General features: G+C 47.8%; 1 long non-coding RNA gene and 1 pseudogene across 1 annotated transcript; both read left to right on the top strand.

Moving 5' to 3' along the window:
* Positions 1 to 1,761: 1,761 nt before the first annotated feature.
* On the top strand, positions 1,762 to 6,455 carry LOC136366330 (uncharacterized). The gene is made up of 3 exons (XR_010744514.1): positions 1,762 to 2,690; positions 5,727 to 5,833; positions 6,264 to 6,455. It is a non-coding gene; the product is annotated as an uncharacterized lncRNA (long non-coding RNA).
* A 4,375-nt stretch (positions 6,456 to 10,830) lies between these two features.
* LOC136366348 (hydrocephalus-inducing protein homolog) overlaps positions 10,831 to 27,876 on the top strand; it is a 75,999-nt pseudogene continuing 58,953 nt past the window's right edge.

Here is a 27,876-nt window from a genome sequence, read left to right as displayed (position 1 = left end):
TTCATCAAAATACAAAAGATGAAATGGAGAAAACTTCTCCCCTTACACTTCCATGTTTTTGAAGGCTGAGTCATCTGAGATCCTCTTTCCTACGTATCAGCCTCTCACACGGAATCCATGGTGTTTCCCTGAGCTGACATTCATCCATTTATCCTTGAGGGCAGCAGTAGCATGGCTGCATGCAGTACTCCTCCCACAATATCCATGTGGTTGTCAGTAACATTCCAGTGATTTCCTCAGTTGAAGATAAAGGTGCCAGATAGGGAAGCTAACTAACTGAATGAAAAATATTAATAAAAATTAGGAAATAAAATCAAAGAAAACTGCAGTAAAACCACTTAGAATAGTATCCACCAATGTGTGTAGTGGCAAATAACCAGGAATTTTGCAAAAGGGTACCTACTTAAAATCAGAATTACATGAAGTTAATTACAACTTTTCTAAATAAATAATTCCTGAACAGAGCTCTTGCTTTGGGAAATCTCAGAACCAATTATATGTCAGAGGGCATAAGGGAGAATCCTGCAGCAGGCAACAATAATAGAATCAGTTTATACATATGTTGCTCTGTATTTACACATTATAAATTCTTTTAAACAGAAAGCAATCAAGGTGATAGAACCACTGGGGTCACAAAGTCTAAATTAAAAGTAGCTAACAGAAAAGTTCTTTGATCTTTTACAGATTTGAGAGGACTCCAGGGTAGTGCAGTATAACTATATATACTGTATATATACTGTATATACTGTTATAACAGTATAACTATACACAGCACAGAAAATTCCATGATTCCCAGATTGGTGCATACATCTACAGCAATCAGTGTTGAAATACCCTTCATTAGAGCACTTTTTCCCATGGCAGCATAGCACTTGTTTTGGGTATATATCAGGGGATGTACTGTAAAGATTAAACCAGTTTTAAAACCTCTTTGAATAAAATACCCAAGAATTCATTCATACTTAAATTTGTATTCACCTTGTCGGATTCTTACAGATTGTCAGACTCTCTTACAGACTTTGGAGATGTTTATAGATATTTCAGTTACTATCCCACACAATCAGTTGTTTTGGGAGTTAACTGTAATTAGCTTTTATGAATCTATCATTATTCACAGACCTTCTTGGAACAAATGAGCAAAAAATATGTGTATGCATTTGTGGTGTTGACTACCAAAAATACGGCAGCTCACATAGAACTGTCACGTAACTTAGGAAAAACCTACTCCTTTTAAAATACTCCTTCACTGTAGTAATTTTCCAGCTTTCATAAATGACAGTAATTACAACAGTTTTGGGGTTTTTTTTTTGTTTTTTCTTCTTACTCCATGCTCTTCTTCTCTAACTACGAAAAACTAGTAGTAGTTAGCCTGGCGGCTGAACGGAGCAATCTGAGAAGTTCGGCGAGCCGCGGCAAACTGCGGAACGATCTGGGGAAATCACCGGAGGCTCAGGAGGGGAAAAAACCAGCCCGGGGAAGCAGAGGATGAGAGCGGCTGGGGGAGGCAGACGGGGCACAGGGAGCGGCACAGCGGAGCGCGTCGCGGGAGCAGTGACGCAGTGACGCAGGAGCAGTGACGCAGAGCAGTGACGCAGTGACGCAGGAGCAGTGACGCAGTGACGCAGAGCAGTGACGCAGTGACGCAGGAGCAGTGACGCATGACGCACCAGGCGGCGACCCGGAAGGAGCGGAGGAGCCGGGAAGGGCCGGGCCCGCGGGCTCCGGGGGCCTGGGGAGGCGGGGGGGATTTGGAAGCTCCGGGGTTATTGCAAGGTGCAGAAGGGGACACGGAGTCATTCTGAAGCGCAGGGAAGGGCGCAAGGTCGTTCTGACACGCCGAGGAGCCGACAGAGGGAGCCGCGAAGTCGATTTGGGGCCCGAGGACGGGGCCGCAAATTTGATCTGTTGAAAGATACTCAGCAATGCCCGGTATACAGGAAATAAGTTATCAACCGGCTCATCTCTTTCAACAGAGGGCATTATACAGTTTCCAGGGACTGTCAGCATGATTTGATTTTAAATGATGTGAAGCACGTTACTGGAACTATCACTCTTATCATTTTATGAAAGGATGACCTGGAGGAATGACACACAGGGCTCACCACATCTCGACAGCTGCAGACTTCTCCTTCAAGAGCCTTTTAAAAATATACTTTATTTACTCTGCTTTATCTCTGGCATTTTCTGACAGCCAGTTATAACATGAATTTTAATAAGACATGGACTTTGTCACAACAACTGGTTGTAAACAAACACTGTAAGAAAATGGTATACAAACTTACCTTTTACACACACGCCATTGATTTACCACCTGCTACAACCAGATATCTGATTTGTGTTTTCAGTTAAAACCCCCACTATTCTACCTAGTCCTTCCCATTAATTTGACTCATGAGCTTCCCTTTTGCATCTCCCCCATTCCCCTCATCTTTACTCTCATTGGTTACAGCACGGCTCAAGCTCATTTTATTTCTGGTTAATCTGATTAGGTAAAAACCTGGGATTGTGATGTCAGTGCATTAGTAGAAGGAAGTCATGCTTCCTGCAGGAAAGATGGCAATTTCGACCGTTTAGAAGCAAGCTGTGATCTAACTGGAAGATTAAAGCAGAGTGAGGCAAACTGCAGTAGTAACACCAACACATTTTGCAGGAGCATAGTTCAAAGAGGGATCATGGCTCATGGACTGCAGGTAAGAAAGCATCGTGTCCTTGTGTTTGGTTATTTGCCTGAAGGGAGCTTTGCCTGTGGGGGGAAAGGTCATCTTCAGCAAAAATAGCAGAACATTAGAAATACTGATTAAGTAAAGGCTTTGGTTCTTATATTTGCTTGGCAGAAAAGATGGGTTTCAGAGCAGAAGAATCTTGATAGACCCTTTTCTATAGATGCATGACATTATTTGACTTTAACATACCCATATTCAGATTCTTTCATTCTGTGCTGATGAAACAATAGTCATGAATTTCTCTACTGTACAAAATTACTGTAGTTCATTTTGTTGCTTTTTCCATGTAAACTCAGAAACCTACATCAGTAATTGAACAACAGATGAGACTGAAACTAAACTGAACAACTAATTCCTTAAGTTATAAACACATGGTTTAAAAATGTAGTGATTTTGTATGATAGTTTAGTAGATTGCTTTATTATTATGGGCTGTCACTGTATTGTTCAGCATATGCCACAATGCAAAGGCTATAATGAGCCTCTAAGGCAGGTTGCTGTGGTGATGTGGTGCTTAAACTAACAAGTTCTGGTTTTGAACCTTTCATTAGGCTTTCAAAAGTGCTTCTCACAGAGGAAATTGTTGTAGCAGATATTGCTTGTACCCAAGACTCTCAATGAGCAGAGCTGTTAAACCAAGAAACAGCTACAAAGCTGCACTGCTGGAGTAACTCTAAGTAGTGATGACTATTCACACCTGTATGCCTCAAGATTGCCTTTATTGCACAGTTACATCCACACAGGCCAAGCTCATCCCTCACTTAAGCTGAAGCAGTTGTGGTGTCACTCATCAAGTGCAGCAGGAAGCTCAGCTTTGGCAAGAAGGCTGACCTTTAACTTGCTGAGCAGAAGAAATGCTGTGCATTTATAAATGCAAAAGCAGATTATAAAGCTGAAGTCCATTAAATACTGCAATCAGTATCATGGTTAGGCAAAAGAAGCTGCTCAAATTCCAGGGAGCATTATCACTGCATTTAAACTGCAGTTAAGTAGAATGCAATAGACTGGGGAATCTTGGAGACAAGACAAACCAAAACCCAACAACATACAGCACTTTTTATACTGATGGCAGTGACAATCCTTAAAGGTGCCTTTAAAAAAAAAAAAATTCAAATATTAATAATGCATATGTATTCTAGCAGTCTCAAATAATCATTGTCTTTGACCAATGCTTCTAATTAAGTCAGAATCTCATCCCCTGCCTGTGTATTCACCACAAGCAGCCTTCCAGAGGCAGAGATGGGCCAGTTTGGAGCTGCCCAGCTGGGTCCATGGAACATCAAACCATGAGCAGCTCTGCACTCACTACAGCTGCCCTCAGTGCCATGGAGCAGCCCGAGCCCAGTGTCACTGCCAGCGTCTCTCCAGGATCAACAAGGCACCAACAGACGTGATCTCAAACCCATCCTGAAGCTTTCACTTCACTGACTTCAGCCCCGAAGAAAATAGCACCTAAACCAGGCAGAACAGCACTGCTGCCACCCACCCAGGGCTCAGCTGCGAGGTCATGCTGCCTGTTCTTGGACTATTAGGGCCAATCAGTTTTGAGTACTTGCAGAATTTGCTTAGTCCAACCAGGATGAACACCTGTCTCTAGTTTTATCTTTAAATGCAGGAAGCTATTTGTGGCCCATTTAAAATAAATGGCAGTAAATGGTTATTTCATTTTTGGCTGCCAGGAGTTTTGCAAGTAATAACCGACTACTGTTTCCTGCAGTCCATTTCTCTTCTTCCAAAGCACTCATCTCTCCTATGCCAAAGAAAGGGAGAATTACAAACAATTCACCTGTCTAAAGGATTTGCAGGTGTTAACTTGTTGTTAGCAATACTTTATGCTATTACTGCCGAATCCACAGGTCTGTGTTTTTATCAAGATGCTTTACTAAATTTTGTGGAATGTAACTGGTACGTAGATAACCTGTTTTTCACTAGGGAAGATTTGAGCCAGCTCTGAATTTTTCTTTCAGTTAGTTCTGTCTTTTTAACAACAGCAGAGCAGTACCAGGTGTGACAAAATTCACAAATTTGAGGGGATTTTCTCAATTTATTTCTAAAACTTATATATTAATCTCATTCACAGTTCTTTCTACTTTTTATTTTTCCTTGCCTGCTTTTGTACCACCACTTTATAAATGAACAAAGCATCCAGCCAGGTCTTGAAGGGAGGTAGAATCCAAAGACACAGATCTTTGTGGGGCCAGAAGAGAAACCCAAATGGAGATTTTGGAGCTTCTAGACATGCAGACACCTCTCGGTGCAACAGCCTGAAAAAACAGCATGTTGAATAAAGGACTGCAATCCTAAATCCTGGAGGCCAGAGGGTTAAGGTCCAGATCTGTGGGACGTAGCCATGGCCAGTCCTCAGCCACGATGAGGAGCAATCTGCTCCAAGGGCAAACAGCACAGCAGCTTCCCACCTATGGGCACCCTCTGCAGCTTCCCCTCTTCCCACTGCCATCCCAAAGCTTCTCCTTTGGGGTGAGCCATCTCCCCTGTCCTCTGAGACAGCTAATGGCTGAAAGTTCAGCTGGGAATTCATGCTTAGGAGGCAAAGGTTTCTCTTTTACACAGTGGAAAACGATGGTCAAGGTAGAGTAGCCCCCCAAAGTCACATGCTGGCCTGTAATCCCAATCTCTGTGCCTTACATTTTAATTTTCACCTGTCTACCACACAAGCGAGCTACTGAGCTCTGCAGAAGGGCAAATGGAACGAGAGGGGAGGTTGTTACTGTTTTGGGTGGCTTTTTAAATGAGTTGATCATGGCCAAGAACTTATTTCATGAATGACTGGGGCAAAGTACTTGTTATCCATTCACAACTCAGCCACCAGCTCCTGAGTTATCAGATCGTGAACTGTTCTAGCAGAAAGATTAAAAGTTCTCAGAAATATTTTTATTTTGACACATTATTGGGGGGAAATTTTCTCTTCACACTATCAGAGACTGGAAGCTTTTTCTTGTATGGCTTTGTTGCTAGTTTTAGACTACTTGAATTTTCTTTGCAGATAAGAGATGAGGAAAGTGGCTACAACAAAAATCTGTTTTGCATTCCTAAACATTATGAAGAAGATTTAGAAAGAGTTTTCATTCCTCATGGACTCATCCTGGACAGGTATGAGGGTAAACAGAAAAGAACAGGGACAGTGGTGCCAATTTTTGTCTCTCCGAAAGAAAAGACTGAGGTCCTGCCCTGTGCAGCCCTCAGAAGCATGGAAATCCTGCAGCCTGAACACTTGTGTCCCAAAGTCTAGTACAAGAGGGGGTTTATGGAGAGGATTCCTCTACTAGCCCGGTTAAGCTTTCATGTTCCCTCAAAGATCTTTAAGCCCACCTATCCTGCACTATTTAGGTTTATGAATTAAGTCAGCTTGTGCTGTGCAAATACATAACTGACCTTCCTATGACTTGCTGTGGTCACACTTTGTTAGTTATAAAAACCTAACAGCAAGATCAGAATTCTTACTTGTACATTGCTTAATATATGGACAAACAACTATGATATACAGAACGTTTTCCAGAATTTCCTTTTTTTTCCCTCACAGGACAGAACGTTTGCCTAAAGATATCATCCAAGACATGGGAAGTCATCACATTGTTGCATTCTGTGTCCTTAAAGGAGGCTGTAAATTCTTTGCTGATTTGCTGGACCATATAAAAGCACTAAATCAAAATAGTGATACATCTGTGCCTGTTACTGTGGGTTTTGTCAGAATAAAAAGCTACTGTGTAAGCAACTTTTTTTTTTTCTTTTTTTTTTTTTTTTTTTTTTTTTTTTTACCACATCTGTATTCTGAACGAGAATGCCAAAGAGAAATACAGGATGTGATAATGCCAGTCTCCTGGAGCACGAATTCCTGGCTGCTGACTAGGTGATAAACCATTACACCAGAAGGAAATTACTTGTGCTACTTGTGTGTCCCTAAGCAGAAGGAGAGGCTCAGTGCCGGCGCCCAGGAGCCGCAGCTCGCTGGTTCCCGCCTGTGCTCTGCGCTGGGCACGGCCCGTGCAGCTCCGGGCTGTTCCCGCTGTGAGGGAGCGGCTCGGGGCCGGGCCGAGGCTCGGGCGGTGCGGAGCGCTGCCGCCGAGCCCGTCACCTCCCGGGCCCCGAGCGGATTGCTGCCGCCCGCCCGAGGGCACCGGGGCTGCGGCAGGGGGGACCGAGCGGGGACCGAGGGGGAACGAGGGGGAACGAGGGGGACCGAGCGGGGAACGAGGGGAACGAGCGGGGACCGAGGGGGAACGAGCGGGGACCGAGGGGGGACCGAGGGGGAACGAGCGGGAACGAGGGGGAACGAGGGGGGACCGAGGGGGGACCGAGGGGGGAACGAGGGGGAACGAGCGGGGAACGAGCGGGGAACGAGGGGGAACGAGCGGGGACCGAGGGGGAACGAGCGGGGACCGAGGGGGAACGAGGGGGAACGAGGGGGAACCGAGCGGGGAACGAGGGGAACGAGCGGGGACCGAGGGGGAACGAGCGGGGACCGAGGGGGAACGAGGGGGAACGAGGGGGGAACGAGGGGGAACGAGGGGGAACGAGCGGGAATGAGGGGGGAACGAGGGGGAACGAGCGGGGAACGAGGGGGGAACGAGGGGGAACGAGCGGGGAACGAGGGGGAACGAGCGGGGACCGAGGGGGAACGAGGGGGGAACGAGGGGGAACGAGGGGGGAACGAGCGGGGACCGAGGGGGAACGAGGGGGAACGAGGGGGAATGAGGGGGGAACGAGCGGGGACCGAGGGGGAACGAGGGGGAATGAGGGGGGAACGAGCGGGGACCGAGCGGGGAATGAGGGAGAACGAGGGGGAATGAGGGGGGAACGAGGGGGGAACGAGGGGGAACGAGGGGGACCGAGCGGGGAATGAGGGAGAACGAGGGGGAATGAGGGGGGAACGAGGGGGGAACGAGGGGGAATGAGGGGGACCGAGCGGGGACCGAGGGGGCCCTACCCCCGCCCGGCCCCGCCCGGCCCCGGCCCCGGCGCTGCCCTCACAATGGGCCGCGTTACCCGGTTACAGCGGCGGCGGCGGCGCGGCCTCAGTTGCCTCACAGCGCGCTCGGGGCCGGGTGTTCCAGCCTGGGCGCCTGTGGGCGGCTTCACTGGGCGATTCGCCGAGTGGACTGTTCGCGAATTTTTTTTCTGCGAGCGATTTCTGAACTCGCGGGGACTTGGTCTCTGCGAGCGATTTCTGAACTCGCGGGGACTTTGTCTCTGCGAGCGATTCCTGAACTCGCGGGGACTTGGTCTCTGCGAGCGATTTCTGAACTCGCGGGGACTTTTGTCTCTGCGAGGGAATGCTGAATTGCCTTTGAAGGTAAAGACTGACTAAAGTTGAACTTTTCGGTTTTGTCACATCTATGCTCTGAAAGAGAATGCCAGAGGGAAATAGAGGATGTGCTAATGCCAGTCTTCAGGTGCAGCAGTTCAGTGGCATGTACAGCTGAGTGGATAAACAATATATGATCTAAATGATTGTGCTTTTTTTTTTTTTTTTTTCACTGAAGAAATGCAACATTTCCTAAATATACTAGTCTTCACATTTTTTCCTGTAGTGATTACTTAAACTGCTTAAAGGTGACTGAGTTCTGTTCAAGTTTCAGTGGGTTGTTAGTATCTGGTTGTTAAAATTATTAGGAAAATGCCTCTGAATTAAGGTGTAAACGAGACCATATGCCAAAGTCAATAGTCTGGATTTTATGTAATAGTAAATGTGAGAAAGAGAGAGAGAGAAAAAAAGAGATAAAGGGGCAGGAAGGGGGGAAGGTGGGGAGAAAGAGAGTGACAGAGACAGATTAAATAGAAATATCTGTTCCATGGATCTCATCGGCATAACGTTAAATCCTCTTCTGGCCTTCTCTGTGCTGAGGTGTCACAAAACATAACTCCAATGGATTCATACAGATTCGGGCAAGGTGGGGCTGCCCAGGTACCTGCCTGGGGCAAGGCAAGTTTGACTCTGTCTCTTGCTACTTTCAAATCATATAAAACCTTTAGCACCTGTATATCCTTGGAGTCTGCCGTGAATTGGGTTCTGGATTTTCAGGTCTGTTGTGTTGCTTAGCGTCCCATGCAGTCCTCTGGTGCAAGGGCCTTCAGACAGGGGTGTGGGGGCACTTTGGAGGTCTTTGATGGGTTATGACACCCCCTCGGCTGCCCCTCATGGGAATGTCCCTTGGATGTGGCCTTCTGGGGATGCGGATTTTAGGGCTGAGCCCGTTTGTGTGAGGGAGGATGGGTGTCCACTGCTTCTTACCAGAGGTTATGCCACACCCCCAAAATTTCCTCCTTCCCCCTCTGCTGATGGGAGGTTTGTGTGCAAACCTGGCCTCAGCAGTTGAGTCTGTGGCTATGACTTCGCCACCCCAAACCCAGACAGAGCTGATTTTCAGGACAGCTGCTGGATTTGGCTTTGGTGTGGATACACTTTTCTCCCTGAGCCTTGTTTACTCCTCCCTAAACCTGAGATAATAGGACAGTAGTGTCACCTTTTTTTGTCTAAAGTTCCCTTAGATGGCTTAACTCCCAGTCCAAAGTTCCAATCAGGAGGCATTTTCAGGCAAGGGTGGGCTTTGGTGCTTGCAGCATCTTTATAGTTTTGTCACAATGGGCAAAAAGTCCTTTGTAACAATATTTCAGCCATTAGCCATAACATTCCAGTCTCTCACAAGTCCTGTGAGAAGCATCTGAGAGAGCAGGGGCTGTTTAGCCTAAAGAAGAGAAGATCCACTTGATCTATCTTTGAGTAATATTTAAGCTACAGCTTTGTCTGTTCTAACTATCATTAATGTTCAAATTTTTAGCTCCAGGTTTCAGTATGATCCATCTTTTAATTGCACAACATAGCCGTATAGTTCAAATACAGTCCAACTGGAGGCCTAACAATACTAGCTACTTATGCCAAACAACCACTTAGCTACTTTCAAATAATGTAAAATTTTTAGCACCAGTATATCCCTTGAGTCTACCATGAATTGGGTTATGGATTTTCAGAGTTTCATTGTTGCTCCTTCCAGCTGAGGCATTGTCACTCATCTGCGACGTCCTCTCTTCAAAATGGCTTCAGGATTCCCGGAAAAGACACCAACACCTCGTCTTTTGTCCAGAGAAAGACTGAAGTCTTTAAAATCTTTGACTGTGAGTACCCACTGGGGCTGTGTTAAGGCTGGACACTCCCCTCGTGTCCCTCCTTGCCCTGCCCTGCCCGTTGTCCAGCAGCACAGTCCAGCTCCAGACCCCGTCCCCACCTCTCTGTGCCGTGCTCCTCTTGGTGGGGGCTGTCCCGCTGCAGTAGGGAACACCGTGGGCTGCTTCAGGGACAGTGCAGCTTGCCTGGCTGTGCCACCAGAGCCAAGTTCCTTCTGTCAGGCTGGATGCTCAGCTGTGCTGCTCTGACCAACCTGCCCTTGGGCCTGTGGGGGGAAGCTCAAACTCTGCCCAAAGCCTTGAGATCACGGCTGGTCTCAGCTAGAAGAGGCTCCAAACCAGCTGTTGTCTCTCCTCTGCTGTGTGGGGCACAGATCCAGCCCTGCAGACAGCAGTGGAGTCAGGGCCACAAAGGTCCCTTGGCTGTCAGCAGCTCACTTGACCGAAGATGCCCCACGGCTGAGGCTCTGTCAAGGAGAGTCCTCTGTTTTCTTCTGTGGAGGGGCCTGTGAGCCCAGACAGAGAAAGCAAATGCTAATTTACAGAGAGAACTAAAACTTGGACACATTCCTGTGCACCTCACTCTTGGTACAACTTTGCTTTCTTGCATCTCTTGGAGTCACCCAGCAGTGCTATGTCCTTGCTGTGAGTTTTGAGTGCTGTGCAGGAATGGAGTTAGGGGAGTGCTGAGAGCTCCTCCCCACTCTCTGAAAAGGTCACTGCCTCAATCCAATGAAACTATAGAGGAAACAAGTGTCCAGAGAGCAGAAATCCCTAAACATGTCATTTAAATCACAGAGAAGCTACTGGGACAGAGCCATGTGGTTGGAAAATGTGTATTGTGCTCTGCATTATTAATTTACTGATGCTAAGTATTTCAGCAGGTAACTTCCAGGGCTTCCAGGGCTGCCCTAGACTATGTGATCACAAATTATTTACCAGTGCCACTTGTTCAAGAAAAAGCCTATATGAACAATGGCATCTCTGAGGCTCTTGCTGTTTTTTATTTTTTGTTGTTTTTCTTTTTTGCCTTTCAGCGATTTCCCTCTAATTTCCTGAGGGAGAAGCTTCTCAATGTGCTGAATCAGGCTAGTACTGGGGGGAATTTTCTTCCCAGAATTAGCCCATTTCTGAACAGGAGAAAGACTCAACAAAAGGTAGCCTTTTCCTGCTCTTTTCCTTTCTATTTGATACAAAGTTTGAAGAGGATGTGTGCTTGTGACAAGCTTGCCTCCAGCAACACATCTCAGTGTCCAGGTCCTGTCATTACAAACTGATGCTAGTGGTGGACTTGAAGTCCTGATCTGCACTAAGCCAACACACATAACCTCTGCTGAAGCTGCTGGGGTTTGCTGGAGTGTAGCTGTCACTGCTAAAACAATGGGGGGAAGGCTGGGGACATAAAGGCACAAAATTGCTATTTGCCATTCTCCTACTGGAACAGCCACCACTTGCTTAGGTGTGGCCACCATCAAATGCTTGGGGTCATAGGACTCCCTCCACAGTGGCAGTGTTGGCCTTTGAACGCCAAGGACCTGCAGTAATTACATCAGGTTTAAAAACACTTAATTGCATTAATGCTTTGGGTTGGAAGCCTGTGTGGGACCCTGACATGGTGTTGTTAGATTTTGCAGGCTGCCAAGATGTACGGGGGACTCACCCTGGGCAGAGGGGAATGGATGTGCTTTATCTGGATCAGTGCCTACTTAGGGGTGTGTTTAAAGCTGCTTTTCTTGCAGGACTGGCTCGGTATAAAGCCCACTCCAAACGAGTTGTGACCAGGTGGGCTGTTGAGCAGGAAACTGGCAGCAAGAGACAAGTCACACACTGGTTAAGGATTGCCCTGGAGAGGGGGGGTTGGGAACACCTCAGCAAAGGGAACAACTAAGGGACAGTGTGCTGCAGCCGCTCCCTTTAGCAGACTGTGTCTCTTGTGAAGTCACAGAGGAGACCTGCTTGTGTCTCTGGAGTGACAGCAGTGTGGCTGGAGGAGGCAGACAAAGCAGGGGAGAGTTTGCTCAAAGCAATGTCTCTGCTCCAGAAGCATTTGTTGTTGTTGTGTCATTCCAGACATGCTCTACAATGATATTAAATAGGATAGCAATAATAGATTACAAGAAAGCACTCATTTAAAGCTCATGGAAAAAGTTACGAGCTCTATTCTTACCCAAGTTTCTGAGAAAGGAACTGAACATCATTCACATTCAGCAATCACCTCATTTTTATTTTTCCTAACTTCTGTGTTACTTTATTTTTGCCTCTACCTCTGCTAGCAATGCATCATTTTTTAAATACAATTAAAGGGGACAAAATCATTCAAGCAAAAGAAAACTGTTTATTAGTAACGATTCAACTGAGCCGGGTGTGTCTCCCTCCCCAGAGAGATGAACAAACACACCCTACATACCCTTTATACCTGGCTGAGGCAATCCCTGTCCCCTTTCCCATTGCCTGGGTACTTGGGAACTTCCATTCTCTCTGACCACCAACTTTTCTGTCTCCTCCCCTCTCATGCTACTTCCTTTTAGTCAGGTCTTCATCCACATCCTTCTCCCAGCTCCCAGCAACATGCAACAAACCAACCTGAAAAAATCCAAACCCCAAACAGCAATACACAGAACCAACAACTTTCATTCTTTCCCTTAATAACCTCCTGGCTTCATCTTACACACCTTATCTCTCACACCTCCACTGGTATTGTTCTCTTCTTACTGATGTTCTAGATCAAAAAAGATATTTGCAGTTGTGTGGGCCTCAGTTTCCCTGTCTCAGAGTAAAGGATGTCCCAAAATTGTTTCCCACGGAGTCTAATGTAAATTTGTGTGTTTTACTTACTCCATGAGTGCTCAGTCAGTGCCCTAGAGCTCTGTGACCACATGGGCACAGGGCAGTGCTTAAGGCAAGTGCTGCCTGGCATTCTGGAGAAGGAAACCTGGAGAAATATATGCCAAAAGGGCAGCCTGGCTTGAGCCTGCTCTGTGTGGCCCAGCAGCTCTTGATCAGCTCAGAGCAGAGGTGGGTGAGTGGGTGAGCTACTGTTTCCCCAGTGTGACCTGGGCAGATCTGTACTGCAGTGGGATCAATGTAAAATTCTCCTTCATGAACCTTCCTCCCAGCAGCTGAACCTCTCCCTTCTCTCTCTTGCCTCTCCAGTTGTCATCAGTTACCCCAAAACCGAGATCGTTTTGGGTTTCCCCAACAGAGGTGGTGTTTCACAACTTCGTTGTTCATGAAACATCTGAAATGGTGGTGACTCTCATGAATAGGCAGAAGGTAAGTGCTGGGACATGGAGCTTTAACACTGTGCTGGAGAAGTGGTGTAATCCCATAGTGTACAGCAGAGCAAGTTATCTGCTGCAGCACATCCAGAAGAAAATGTCTCTGCACCTTGTTCTGCAAGAGGTGGAAATATTCCTGTCCTGGGAATTCTCTCCTGATTTTGGCCATGGGCTGATGGTATCTATCTCAAAGGAATTTTCTTCTTTTGAAAGCTCTGACTGATCAGAATGTTGAGGGCTGTACAGTTCTTACCCGCTCTCATGCTTTGCCTTGAGTCTATACTACATCTTGTGTCTCCTTGGTTAATCTTGGAAGGAATCCCTGCCTCTCTCAGCTTGTTTGACTCCCTTTGTGCAGCTCACAGTCAAAGCTCAGGGGCTGGGTCTTCTCCACTTTATGCTGGAATCACTATTATTAGTGGCATTGGCACTGCAGGAAATGTTCTGAAAGAGCCCTGCGATGTAGCGGAAGCAGCAGGAAGCCTTTAGGTGCCACTTCAGGCTCCTACTAAGCTTCATCCACCTCTGCTCAGGTTTTCCAAAAGCAACATGGTGCTCTGCTTTCCCTTTGGAGAACCAGAGCACATCCAAAGCCATGTGCTCCTGGAGGTTTTCTGACATTGAGTAGCATGTGGCCAGAGTGTAATACGCCACATGTAAACGTATCAATCTCTGAGGGACCAGCCCTCTGCAGAGAAGTGGCTGTAATTAGTGAGACCGCTCCGCAGAGATGTTTTGTAAATCAGAAGGTTTGATAAGTAAAATACCAAAATAATAAACATTACAGAGAACAAATAATATTTGTTATATTATTAACACAGGTGTCTGAGAAAACCTCTTGCACCTTGCTAAAACACTGCAAAACGCCCCTCACTTCTTAGTGCTCCTTCCTAATTACTGAATGTTCTAGGAGGGATAACCTGGCTTGGAACCAATATGATCACCAAGTGGCTTTGACTTACACTCTCAAGAGCCCAATCCATGCCCTTGTGCTGGCACTGAGCCAATCCTTGTCAGGAGGGTATGGAAGTTTCTAGGTAAACTTCATAATATGTCTAAAGGGAAACTGAAACTCTTTCCCTGTTTAGAAGCACCTGCTGGGTGTGTGTGCAATGCTTTACTACAGTTTTCACCTTCATTTGAAGAAACTGATTGTTTCACAGTTTCCCAAGAGAGTTGAGAGGGAAAAAATTGAAGAATGTCAGCAGTTGTGTTCCACTGTAAAGACGAAAACTGAGGCCATTTGAATTTCAGTCATGGAAACATTTTCTCAAATGAGGCTTGTGCCAAGAGTGTGGGCTGGTGGAAAGAGATGGGAGGGAGTCAAAATCATCTGGTTTAGAGTTTTGGAGAGCATTTTGGTGCTCAGGGGTTGATATCTATGTGTTGAAAATGCATGTTTGCTGTGTCTGTGTATCCTAGAGGGCAGAACCTGGCCTGCTGGCTGCAGGCAGGAATGCCCAGCAGCCCAGCTTGCCTGCACAGGCAGCAAGAACCCCTGGAGAGCCAAGACTGGCTTTTAATACTGAAACCACACTGCGAGTCAGTGCTGGTCATGTCTCTCCAGGCAGAAAATGCCTTTGAAGCCCACAGTCAATAGGCACAGCCTGTCTGTGTTTCCATCACTTTTGGCAAGCTGATTGCTCTCATCAGTTTATGTTTCTTCCTTATTGCTTTACTGCCCCTTAAAATTGTCTTTGCCATCTCCTTGTTTTAGGGATTGTCTTGCTGTGTTCCTTCTTTTGCTTTTCATGTTTGCTTTTATTCCCAGTAAGACCACAGTGTTTGGTCTCCTCTCTTGCCTGGTCTGCCTGCATGACTGTATCCCCAGAACTGCCCTACCCAAAGCTGATCTGCTAGAAGGGAATTTCTTCCTTCCCCCAGGACAATGTGCTATTTTGCTTTCAGGTAGCACACTCCCTCTGTGGAACACGACTGCATGGCTGTGTGCAGGCAGAAGCCAGCAGGTTTTTTGGCCTTGTTGAATATGCAGATGATTTGGTTCAGGTGCTCTGTCTCCGTGCTGCTGGTGCTGATCTGCTTGGCCCTTCCTTTGCACCAGGCACTGCCCTACTGCCCCTGGCCAAAGTGCTGGAGCCAGACAGAAGGGATTCAAGTTCACCCTTGGGAATTCTGTGCCTGTACCTCCAGAGCTGAAAGGGCTTTGGAAAAGGGGTCAAGGAAGGACCAGGGCACAGGCAGGTCTCCTCTCGTCCTGTTTCCACAAGGGGTAAAATCATCATTCCATGTCTTTCCTGCAGAGTCTTCAGGGGGTGAAGGTCTCCATGGAGAGCTCACCCTATTTCCAGCTGGTGGGCCCCAATGATGCGTGCTATCCCGTGCCAGGAGGCTCCTATACCCGTGTGCGCGTCCGCTTCACCCCCGACGAGAACAGGGTGAGACTGGGGGAGCCACAGCACACAATGATCTCCAAAGCCATTGTCCTCCCTGCACTCTGGGTACAGCCCACGCTGTGAGCTTGGCTCCAGGCCGTGGGCAGGCAGCCTGCAGCCAGTTCCACCTTGGCTGTGCTGTCAGGCCCTGCACCCAGGCCTGACAGGCCCTGCTTCCCCTCGCTGCACATTCCTGAGCATTCCCAAGGGAAGAAAGATGCACAGGGAACAGTATGAAAATGACAGAGGGGTGTTGATAGATGTTTGTCCATCTCTAGGTACAGTGGAAGGAGTTTAGTTATTATGGAAAGTACTAGAGGAACAAAGAGGTCAGAGAGCTTCCTTCCCTCCTGACTGGCAACAGCTTCCCTGCCTCACTCTGGCCTGGAGCATGGACAGCTTTTTCACACCCTCTGTTCTCCAGCCTTGCAGCTGTGCTGTCCCAGAGCACAACTGACCATGATACAGCTGCAAGGCCAGGGCAGAGGATGTGCTGTGCCCGTGGGCCCAGCCTGGCACAGGCACACTGAGCTCTAGGTGCCCTTAGTCAGCTGGAGCTTGGTGAGCTGCAGGGGACTTGGACACCGGCCTGAAAGAGCTCGGGTAGGGCAGCTACAACCTGCAGGCAGAGCTGTGACCCCAGAGCTTGTGGCAGTGACACTGCTGTGGCTCTGTCTTCATGCCTGTCACTGTGGTTGCTCTGTCAGCTGGCACCCATTCCGTGCCAATTGTGCTTTCACATGGAGGTTTGAACACCAGTGCTGAGGCCCTGGCAAGTCTGATCTCAGTGCTGTAATCTGGAGGGTTGATGCTGTGATCTGGAGGCTCGTTCATACAGAGGGGTTTAGGACATGGCATGGAAGGGAGGAAGCCTTGCAGGGAAACAAAGAGAGGCTCTTTGCAACAGCATCCTGCTACCTCTTAGCACTGTCTTTCTCCTGACTTGGTTGGAGAGGCAAAGCTAGAGGGGAGTTCTGAGCCAACTGATGTTTCTACACCAGGCCAGAGGTGCAGGATCTCTTTGGGTGCAGCTGTTTTCTCATCTTCCTTTTGCTGCTTAGAGTCAGTTTAACACTTTGTCCTATTCTCAAACAGCAGGAATACAGAAACCTAAAGAGGAATGTCCTGTGTTCCCTAGCTCCATGTTCCTTAGAAGGGACTTAGGAATTATTTAACATCATTAAAATTGAGAGTAAAAATTATGGTGGCCTAGGGCAGTTCTCTGTATGACCCAAGTGACACAAGAGCTTAGTGCCATTGAGACAGGTTTTGCAAAGTGCACTGCTGCCTTTAAAATGTGAAATATTAGTAGAACTTAGTGTTCATTTTGGGGTGGAACAGGTAAATTGATACCCTTGAAGGGATATAGGAAATGGGGTTTTTTCTGCCATGGAGATGGCACTGAGTGACCTGTGCTGAGATGGTTTCTTTTCCTGCAGGATTATTTCCATGAGCTCACCTGCATCAGTGGAGAGGAAAAGATAGTTGTGCCAATTTGGGCCATTTGTGCCCGACCTATCCTGGACGTCCCTGAAGATCTGGACTTCTCGAAATGTCCGGTCAACTGCAGCACCTACAGGACTCTGCTGGTCCGCAATGTCGGTAATGCGGCAGCGAACTACCAGCTGAGCACCCCGAGGTGAGGCAGCTCCTCTGTGCTTGTGCAAAACACCTTGGGGTGATAACAGAGTTGGGAAAGGGCAACAAAAGGAACCAGAGCATCGGAGCTGCTGGAAATGGGCAGGATGGATGGCGTCTGCTCTTGCTTTCAGTGTTCTTAGCAGGATTCAGCCTTTGAGCTTTCTCCGTCCCAGATCTCCTGGGGGGTGCTGGAACATGTTAGTAGCTGGCTTGCACCCTCCTGAGCACAAGCAGCTTCTGAAATGGTTACTCACCACTGTCAGCCACATAGACCCATTCTCTGGGAGGCCACAGGCACGTGGCTTTCCAGTGGTCCCTGCATCAGGTGCCCAACGTGAGCTGTGTTGCAGGCAGCTGGTGCAGTTCCTGTTACTTAAAGCTGATCTGATTTCCCTTGTCAGCTGAGGGCATCAGTCACCTTTTCTATTCCCTGATGAACCTTTGAAAGGCAGTTTAAAATTTCAAACAGATGATTTAACTCTCTGAATAAGGTAGTGGTCCCTTTCATTGAGATTTGTTTTTAAATACTCTGAAGTTTTTGTGTCTCTGCTGTTTTTCATTTTGGTTTGTGCTAAATGTTTGCCAAAAGATCATGAATTCTTCATCAGGAACTTTCATAAATATTAAGCTCTTCTAATGCCTATCAATATACCACATACCCATAGGTATATGCACAGGTGTATAGGAAATGAGACATTTAGTGAATATGTGAAAAGAAATTGGGCTGATTTAGGAGATAAAGTATAGAATAACTTTTGCTGGAGGGGACCTCTGGAAATTGTCTGAGCAAATACACTGCTCAAAGCAAGACCAGTGTCTGGGGATTGCAAGGTGCCATTGGGAGATCTGGAGCTGTCTTTAGATGCCATACGAGAAAAAAAACATACAAATGGACTATTTAAAAAGCAGAAGAAAGCAACCTATTAAAACTCCTCCATTACCTTTTCTGTGTGTCAGGTGCAGTAGTGATTCATTGAAAGGGTAGATCTAACAGGATGAGAACTATCTCAAGGAACAGTTTACAATTAACTCACTGTATTGCTCTAATCAACCCATAAAAGGCCAAAATTTAGCCTGCCAGCCCCATCTCTTGGCAGTGCTTTTCATTTGGTTATTATAGTGTCAGGATGTCTCCTTCACAGTTCCTCTATCTGTGGGCTCAGGGAACAGCTTAGTGATGTTGGCTGAAATTCAGAGGAGTTAAGTTTAACTGTAGAGCTTGTGTCCTTGGGTCTTGGGGAGCCAGGTCTATACGAGAGATGACTGCTACAGCAGTAACAGAGGAGTCTGGTGGGTACAGCCCGGGGAGGGATGTAGGAGATGCAGGGACTGATTTGCACTCAGGTTTTCAGCCCTGACAACCGAGTCCTGAACTTGACTGGATCCTCTTCTCCTGATAATTTGAAAATAAGAAGGTGTCTTCTTTCTCAGGCAATCCCTGAAGTCACTCCCAGGAGTGTTATTCCCATCCTGCCATCTGAGGGCAGGAGTATGTAACACGGGGCAGGAGTGGGAAAGGAATGGAATGGAATGGAATGGAATGGAATGGAATGGAATGGAATGGAATGGAATGGAATGGAATGGAATGGAACAGAAGGTAGTGCTGAAGTGTGGCCAGGGACTCCCTTAACTGGCAGCTTCTCTGTTCTGCTGAAATTTCTGGCAAAAGAATAAGAAAAAAATCCTGTGCCTTGCCCACAGCAGGCACTGATCCCCCAAGCCCCAGCAGAGACCTGCAGCAGTGCTGGCTCACCCCCGGGGTGGATGCAGGAGCTCGTACAGTAATGCAGCTCTGGGGCTGCTGAGGCCTTGTCTTTCCTCCCCTCTCCCCAAAGTCTCACATCCAGCACATAAATACAGCTGGCCCAAGGCTTCTCCATCAGCCACTAGTGATGTTCTCACTAGTGGAAATGGAACAGGTCAGGCCCGTAATTGCAGCAATAGGTCCTTAGTGAGCAGGACCTGAAGCAAGTTCATCAGCTGTCAGTACTGACATTAATGAAATTCAGCTTGCCAGATGTTCTCTGTATTTTTGTGTGTGATAAATTCATCACTAAACTCCCCAGAACACCCTTTCTGTGGATGGACTGAGCACCAGCAAAGCACTGAGGATCTTTTGTTTCCTCAGTGGGGCTGTGGAAGAGCACAAAGCCCAGCAACTGCTGGGCAGAAGCACATTTCACCTGAGCTGTCCCCAAGCATCAAAGCACAGAGTCTTGTGTTTTTCAGGCAAGAGCTGTTCAGCTGGTGACCAATCCTAATTGCTCCTATTAAATCCAAAGTGCACCAACACTTTGTGTAATTGTGTAATTATTTCCAACACATTGCACAGAGTTTGTCTGGTGAGCCAAGCAAACAGTTACCAGCCTGGATGACAACCCGGAGTCCCAGACTGCATTGCTGGTAAAGACACAGAAACCTCCTGTTCTGCCTCCTTGATGTGCTCCTGCTAATGGTGCTTCATTTAGCTGGGATTGGATCCTTCAGATTGTAAAGGGCATCCTCCTTTTGGGTCTTGTTTCCATGTCACTGCATTGCTCTAATCTGCATTTGCACTCTTTCGGAGTTTTGATTGCTCCTTTTCCTAGAGCAGCTTTCATTGATATGCTGATAAAATGTGCCCTTTTTAGGCTAATTCAGGATCCTTTTAAGGTAAAATAAACCAAAGAGCCACACTGCAAATTCAACAGTAATTATCTTTGGCCTTCAAGGAGAAGTTCCTTCTCCCTGTGTGATTCCTAGGCTGCAATCTCACAGGACAGGTAGTGCCCTAACATATGCATCTCTTGAGATGAGGTTAATAGGTAGCAGGAAAAGAGAAGTTCCTGAGACAGTCAGTGTCAAGTTGTGCATGCAGATAGCTCTTAATCCTCTCTGTGCTTTTCACAAACCATTCTCTGATGGGATTGCTGGCAGTCAGAGAGCTGGATGCAGAATATGGGGGAGATGAGGTCATTTTATCCTACAGGATCTTCCGAGGGCTGGATCTGCTCAGAAGTGGGTCAGTAGCTGTTTCTGATCCTGTCTGTCCTGTCTGTCTTCTGCTGGCTGTAGTTTGTTTGCTCCCTGCTTGCCTAAGTGAGCTGAAGTGACCTGCACTGCAGAAGGAATATCATGCCCAGATGTCCCCCAAGCCCTGATCCCTCTCTTTGTGTTGCAGTCCTTTCTTCGTGGTTCCAACCACAGGAACTCTGGGCGCTGGTGACACCATGGAGCTGAGAGTGGAATTTCACCCACTGACGACTGGTGACTATTATGGGTACCTGGCGGTGTGCTGCACAGGTGAGTGCTGGGCACTGCACGGGGCACAGGACAGTTCTCCACCATCACTCCCTGTCCTCCCATCCCCCTCAATTCCCTCTAGATGTACCTACCCTGTTCCAGCTTTACCCCAAAGAAAACTGAGGCCTAGTTGGTGTTTAAATGGTTGAGAAAGTGGGTCCCTAACAAGGCTAAGATTTTTGGAATCCTGTTTTGCTGGGAGTTGCTGAGTGGAGGAAGGAGGAACCTTGATTCTCCACTACCGTGTGGCCATGCCTGGCTGAAGTTTTATTTTATTCCTGGGCAGTGCTGTGAGCTGTGAGGTCTCCATCAGACAGTCACCAATGCAGTGTATTTCTTGCACACCTCTGTCCTGTATGCTGCTTCTTCATCGGCTTGTCACAGGCCCTTTTTCTATGTTGCCCTCTACACATATATGTACTTTCAGTCTAATAATATTTTCAGGCCCTCGAGTTTCTGTTTGGTCACAAATCAAGACAAATTTTCCCTCATTCCTATTTCCCAGGCCATTCATGCTGTTGCCAACCTCACACATCTATCTCGTATTTGATTTCTAGACTGAGGAATCCCATTCAGGCTTCATACAGAAGCTGCTCTGTACTTATTACTTTTTCCTTTGTCCCTTTTTTATTTAATCTGAAATGCTCCAACTTTGTTTTTGAGATCAGAACAACATAAAATATTTCAGAACTGATGTGGCTGCGGGTTTGGACAGGGAGATGATGATGATTTTCATGTCGTTCATTTTGTAGTGGTTTGTCATATTGCAGAGCCAGGCTGGTTGTGTTTCCTCTCCTGTGTCCCCTCCTGCTGTGAGCTGTCACTTCACTTGTTCCTCTGGGTCTCCTTTTTCTCCCCACATGCCCCCAGGCATATTTGCTTGGCAGCAACAAGGGATCCAAGGGATCAGGAGAGGCAGGAGTCTCGTGCGATGCCCAGGGGAGACCTGGGCACGGCAGGACTGACCAGGGCTCCTCAGTGTCACCTGAAAGACTTTGATGCAGAAATCCCAGTGATCTGAGTGGGTCACCTGAGCACATCTGACAAATCTCACTGTACATACTGTCACCTTGGGGCCAAACCTCTACAAACACACTCAGAAATTAGGTGTTTAAGGAGGGGCCCAGGACATCCTCACAGTGTACACACAGAGCTGTCAGGATGTGATAAATGTATTGATCTATGGGACTGCTAATACAGCTAAAAGCTGTGACACTTTCTTCTGTGACCTGTGGTTTGCTTTGTTTCTTGTGCTTCCATCAGCAACTGAGCTGAGCAAAGACTCTGCTTTGCTTTGTTCCAGGTGAAGAAAGTACCCACATAAACCTTCAGGGAGAAGCTGCAGATGTCAACATTGAAATGAACACAAATTTTGTGAAGGTTGAGAAGACTTTCATCACCAAGTCAAACCACACAACCATGTTGATCAGAAACAGAAGTAACATCACAGCACAATTCCAGTGGAAGGCTTTTCCTACTGAAGAATATGAGATTGAAGAGAAGAGGAGGTTGGTGTGAAAGATACATTTCAGTGAGATACATGGCCCAAGACTAAAACTAATGTATGATCTCAGGGGGGTGTTGGTGCTTTTGAATGGTTTAGGCCAAGTAGACCTCCTTGGCATTAGGATGTGTGTCCCTGGGCTTCAGGAGCTCAGCATTAGCATTCCAGTTCCATTTATACTCCAACTAAGGATGGCATTTTGGGAAGGAAAGGTTAAATGCAATGACTGGATTTCCTCAAGTTCTAATTGGGCTTTTGCCTCCCTAATCTTCTTCCTACATGACCTGGCAACATCCTTAAGTATTTCCTGAGTTGCCAGCCCCTCTTTCCAAAGGTGATACGCCCTCTTTTTTCCCCTTAGTTCCTTCAAAATCTCCTTGCCCATGCAGGCTCATTGTCTTCCCTGTCAGCTCATCTTTCAGCACACAGGGGACGGTCTGTTCCTGTGCCTTCGAGACTTCTTTCTCGAAGTATGTCCATCCTTCCTGGACCCCTTTGTTTTTAAGGGCTGTTTCTGAAGGTACTCTCCAAAACAGTCTCTTGAACAGGCCGAAGGCTGCCTTCCAGAAGACCAGAGTGGAAGTTTTGTTGATGGCCCTCCTTATTTCACTGAATATTGAAAACTCTATTATTTCACAGTCACTGTACCCCAGACAGTGGTGAACAGATGAAGTTCATTTAGTTCTTAGGGAATCTCCTGGTAATATCCAGTACCTGGACCCCAGGGAGGCAGCAGCTTCCCTGTGGAACAGATCTGGTCGATATACAGGGCCCTCATTTCCCCTTCGAAGGGAGTCACTTACTACCACTACCCTTCTTTTCTTCGTAATACTTGAGGCTGGGATCTGTCTGGCAGACAAAGTGCAGGTGTCTCCAGACAGAATTTTTTCTTTAGTGTCATCTGTCTGACCCTCTGGATCCAGGGCCTAGTACTCATTCTGTCAGGGTACAGTGATGGGGATCAGGACAAGATTTTACTACCTCCCCAGCAGAAACCCATTTCCATTCCCCACTGTCTCCTAGGTCTCCTCCTTCTGCCTGATCACAAGAAGGGCAGGGCTCCTCTGGCTCCTGCTGAGCTTGTCTCAGGACTGGAAGGGTGTAACTCCACCAGTCTGTTTTTGTTTCGCTCTCCCTAATGCTCGTCCACTTCTTCCTTGCATTCTGACACTGGACAGAGCAGATCATTCACCTGCTCCCACCGCATGCAGGTGTCTTTCACACTATCCTCTGATATTAACACCAGGCTCAGTCCCTCCCTGCAGCCAGGGGCCTGAACAGCTGTGTCTTTCCTGGAGGGTTCTGTTTGAGTTAGTACACTCTTGCTGGCAGCAGCAGCAATGACTTTTGATCATTTGTATACCGTTTCTGGGGAAAAAAAAAAAAAAAAAAAAGGGCAGAAAGAAGAAAGAAAAAAATGGCACGCACCTCACAACCAACCAAAAGACACAGCTCACTACACAAGGAGGGTGGGTGGCTGCACCCCTTCTGCTCAGCCTGCTTGTATGAACTGCCACGCAAAAACTGAAAAAATGCTGTGCAAACTGCCAGCCCAAACTGCTGTCCCAAACCTGCCATTTCCAAACTGCTGTCCCAAAACTGCTGCACAACCTGCCGTGCCAAAACTGCCATTGCACGCCCCTGTTTGATGCGGGCCAGGTTGCTTGCATTCTCAGAGCCATTTTAAATCGTCTGCAAAGGACCAGGAGATAGACCCTCACCTGCTTGAATGGCTGGCAAGAGGCTCCTTTAGTGCCCTGGGCTGCTTGGTTCTCCACTGTTCTCTATCTACTTACGCAGTGTCTGACTTCCATACAAGCTCTGTATGTTAAAAGAAAATCCCATTACCTTCTCTGGCTATTTCCCTGGGCTGTTTATTTCCATTTTTTCCTACTTGGCTGCCTCAGCCTGGACCCCAGGTGATACACTTTCCCCTCAGAAGAAACTGGGTTTTCTTTAAGTAAATTTCAACTTGGTTTTGGTTTTGTGGATTTTTTTACAATTATATTTGTTTTCATGCCACTTTGTGTCCTAGACTGTCACCAGGATATTTTGTTTTTCCTTACTTTCAGTCTTAGGGATGGTGTTAGCTCCAAGGCCAACTCTCCTGCTGTCAGAGATGCTTTTGAGATCTCAGAGCAGAGAGGACTTTTTTATGAGAGGAGCTAGTGCAGGATCCTTTCCCTCTCTGGACATGCTACTACCATGCACTGAGATGGGACCCAAAAAGCTCTGGATCATGGAAAGGTGATCTCTCCAGGAGTTTGCTGTCTCCCTCCTGCACCACGAAGTCCCTTCCCCTCTCACAGCCTCTGTTTTCATGCATATAAAACCTTGAATGTCACTGAAGGGACGTGGTGCCTGAATTCATCAATTTCCTTTGGAAGTGCTCTTGTGAAAGGCAGGGTAGGGTACGGGGGAGGTCCAAAATGGAAGAAACAAAGAGAGATGCTGGTAACACATAGCTACAACTCAGCTTCGTCTCCCCTTCCCAGGCAAGTCTTGCAGTGAGTGTTCCATGATCCTTATCTGCCTCCCTCGAGCAGCTCCGTGGTAGGAAAAGCCAGCTGATGTGGCTGGTGGATTCTCCCTCAGTTTTGGCAGAGGCTTTGAGGTGGGAGATTCTCTAGAGGGATACTGGCTTTCCAAACCTCTCCTGAGCTTGCGAGTGTGGAGTAAACTACCTACTGAGCCAGTGCACAACAAGTTATCTTCTGATCCAGTTGGAATCTTCATGGCTTGGGGTCAGCCCTTGCTGGGGAGCTGCTGCTCCTCCCCAGGTGCTTTGCTCTCCTGCAAATATGTCGCTCATTAAATGACCTGGTGGCTTTGTCTCTCCCTGTGGCTGCAGGCAGTGTGGTTTGCTGCAGCCGCAGGCAAAGGCCTGGATGGAAGACATCGTGGAGGAGAAAAAAATAAGGAAGGTGAAGGGCTTTTGTGAAAATCGCACTGCTCTCCGGAGCAAAAAGCTCGAGGAGGAGATGGCAAAGGTGCAAGAAGACCCCCTGCTGTTCTCCAATGACTTTTTTTTCATTGAGCCAATGGTAAGTGATAGCTGAGAACCTTATTTTCCTCCTCTTCCTCCTCCTAGCCACCCTACCCCCGCCCCTTCCCCCGGGTGTGGTCACTCAGCAGATCGTCAGCTGGCTCGGTGTGCCGGGAGGGAGGCCATGAAGTTTTTGGTGCGGCTGCAGAGCTCACTGCTGAAAGCATTTCTGCCCTGCAGGCTCAAGGCAGGGCTGGGAGCGTGACAAAGCTGAGCTCTGCTGCCAGGGCTCGAGCTCCGGGCCCTCCGTGTCCTTGCAGTGTCCACAGGGACCAGGTTTTGTAGGTAGGGGCTCCCCCGGCACGTGCTGCTGCGTGGGGTTCAGCAGAGGCTGCTGGAGCACTGCAGTTCACGTGTTGACCTGAAGCATGCAGTGGTTCACTGGGGAAAGGAGACCAAATTGGGCCCAAGGTTAATCCTAGAAATGCCAATCCCTTACAGTAACCACAATCTGCCCTGTGTCTGAGTCTTCCTTGCAGTGTCATCTGTGAGCCTGGACACAAGGGTAGGAGGTTATAATGGGCATTTTGAGTTCTCTTGCACACAGGGACAGAAATTCTTTTCCTTTTCTGTTTATGCAAGCAAACACCTATGTCCTCCCATCAGCCTGAGCCCTGATTCTGAGCATTGGCATTGTGAGAGATGATGAATGCCTGGTGTCTGCACAGTGCAAAATCCCTTCTCATCTTGGAGTAAACCCTAGAACAATCCCAGCCTCTGCTTTCTTTCAAAACAGATTAAACTAATACTTTTATTTCCAAGTAAGGAGATCATGTTCTCAGTTACTCCCATGGCCCATCTAAGGCAAGGAGCCACCAGTGCACAATGGCAGTTACACACCACTGTAGCTGACTGCAGCATGATGTGACCAAGGGCTTGTGTCAGAGCAGCAGGAATATTGTGGAGAGTGGGAGCTGATCAGCTGAGCATCAGGAGCTCCCAGCAGTGTGTTGAGCTGGGTTTGGAGTGTTTCCTTGGGCTCCTTGTGTTGTTCACTCATCACTGATGCTCTAAAGAAAGGCTCACAGGACTGGTTGAAAAGAGGAAGTGTGAAGTTTGAAGGTAAACGTTTTGCTGTCTCTTTCTGTTCCAGGAGGGAGAGATTGGGCCGTATGGTTCAGCTGAAATCAAGGTGACCTTTAAACCCCTGGAAGCACTAGAATATCAAAATGTGGCCTACTGCAACATCTCAGGTACAGCTCCTTTCCCCTGCTTCTCCCAGCCACAGTGGAGCCACGGTGCAAGCCTGAGCCCACTGGGCTCCCATGTAACTGCTGGGAAGAGTTCCTGGTCAGCAGGGCAGTGCTGGCACATCCCCTCTGTCCCTGCAGCTTCCAGGGAGTCTCCCATGCAAGGCCAGGGCTCAGAACACCTGTGTCTGGATTACTGATCTCAGAACAACCCAGGCAGTGCAGGGAGATGTTTTCATGGCATGGCTTTGCCAGCATTTCCTCAAAGGTCAAAGAGCTACAGAGCAGAACAGCTTTAGTGAACAAGCACTCAGCCCCTCTAGACCACTGACCTCCAGGATGGGTCCATTTGACATGGATCCATCATCAGGCAGTAGGAGCTGCGTTAGAAATGTGCTCCCTGAGCTTGGATCACCTCCCAGTGCCAGACACCACCAGGCCAGAGGTGGCTGAGCCCCGCTGAGCCCAGGGTGTTCACAGAAAGACCACTCTTGGCCAGCAGCCGCTTCTCTCCCTGTGTGGGAATTGTCACCTTGCAGCTCTCAGTCTGTGCAAACAGAACACAGTGCTGGGTGTCAGAAGTTGAGGACTTTGACAACAAAGTCATATGCTACTGGGCCAGGTGGTTTGTCAGTTGCTGCCTGCCAATTTGCCAGGTAGCAATCGCCAACTCCTAATGAGCTTTGTGCCTTCACTGAATGGATTTCCAAGCTCCTCTAAGTGCATGGGGAGGAAACTATGCATAGAGTCACAGTATGTTAAGGATGGAATGGACCTTAAAGATGGTCTAGTGCCAAGGCCCCTGCCATGGGCAGGGACACCTCCCACTATGCCAGGTAGCTCCAAGCCCCATCCAGCCTGGCTTTGAACACTGTCAGGGCTGGAACCTCCACAACTCGCCTGGGGAACCTGCTTCAGTGTCTCACCACCCTCACAGTAAAAAATTTCTTCCTAATATCTAACCTAAATTTCCTTTCTTTCAATTGATACCCATTACTCCTTGGCCTGTCACTACGGGACATCAGAGAAGTTTTAAACTCAGCAAGCTGGTGGCTGAAATTGGAAACCAGCCCAAGGAATGGGTTAGAAATTGCAAGTCACCCCCAGGGGATATCTCCTGAGGGAAGAGAAGGGTCCATATCTTCTCCTGCAGCATCAGGAGCTGGTTGCATGCAGCTCAGAGTCAGGCACTAGCATTGAGGCAGCCTGGAAAATCCAGTCTAGCAGAGGGAATTACTGTACTGAAATGGACATCTCTCCCCAGGCCGTGAGAGCAGGCTGGCCCTGCACCTCAGAGGAGAAGGCCAAGGACCCTTGGTTGAACTCAGCAGTGATACCCTGGACCTTGGGTGCATTTTTGTCAACACCCCCCACGTCCGTGAGGTGAGCACCAGGGGTTGGGATGGCTCCTGATGGCTCTGAGGTAGCAGCAAGCCTGGTGGACCTGTGGAATTCCTGGCAACCTGGGCAGTTGTGAGCAGGGAATATTTGATGTACTGGTCAGATCTGGGGCGGTCAGAAAGGTGTGTCTGTGGTTCATGAAGCCCCAGTCCCTTCTTTTGGGCAGCCTTCCCTGGGGATCAGCTGGGAGGCTTCCTGCAAAACAACCCCTTTTGACCCAGCACTGGGTGAAAAAGCTGCCTGTTGAGAGGCTTTTGTGGCAGCACCAGACACAAGGCA

Source organism: Sylvia atricapilla, chromosome 12 (genome assembly GCF_009819655.1).
Source record: "Sylvia atricapilla isolate bSylAtr1 chromosome 12, bSylAtr1.pri, whole genome shotgun sequence".
NCBI classification, from domain to species: domain Eukaryota; kingdom Metazoa; phylum Chordata; class Aves; order Passeriformes; family Sylviidae; genus Sylvia; species Sylvia atricapilla.
The sequence above is the reverse complement of the archived record's forward strand: the minus strand, read 5'-3'. Positions and strand labels throughout refer to the sequence as shown.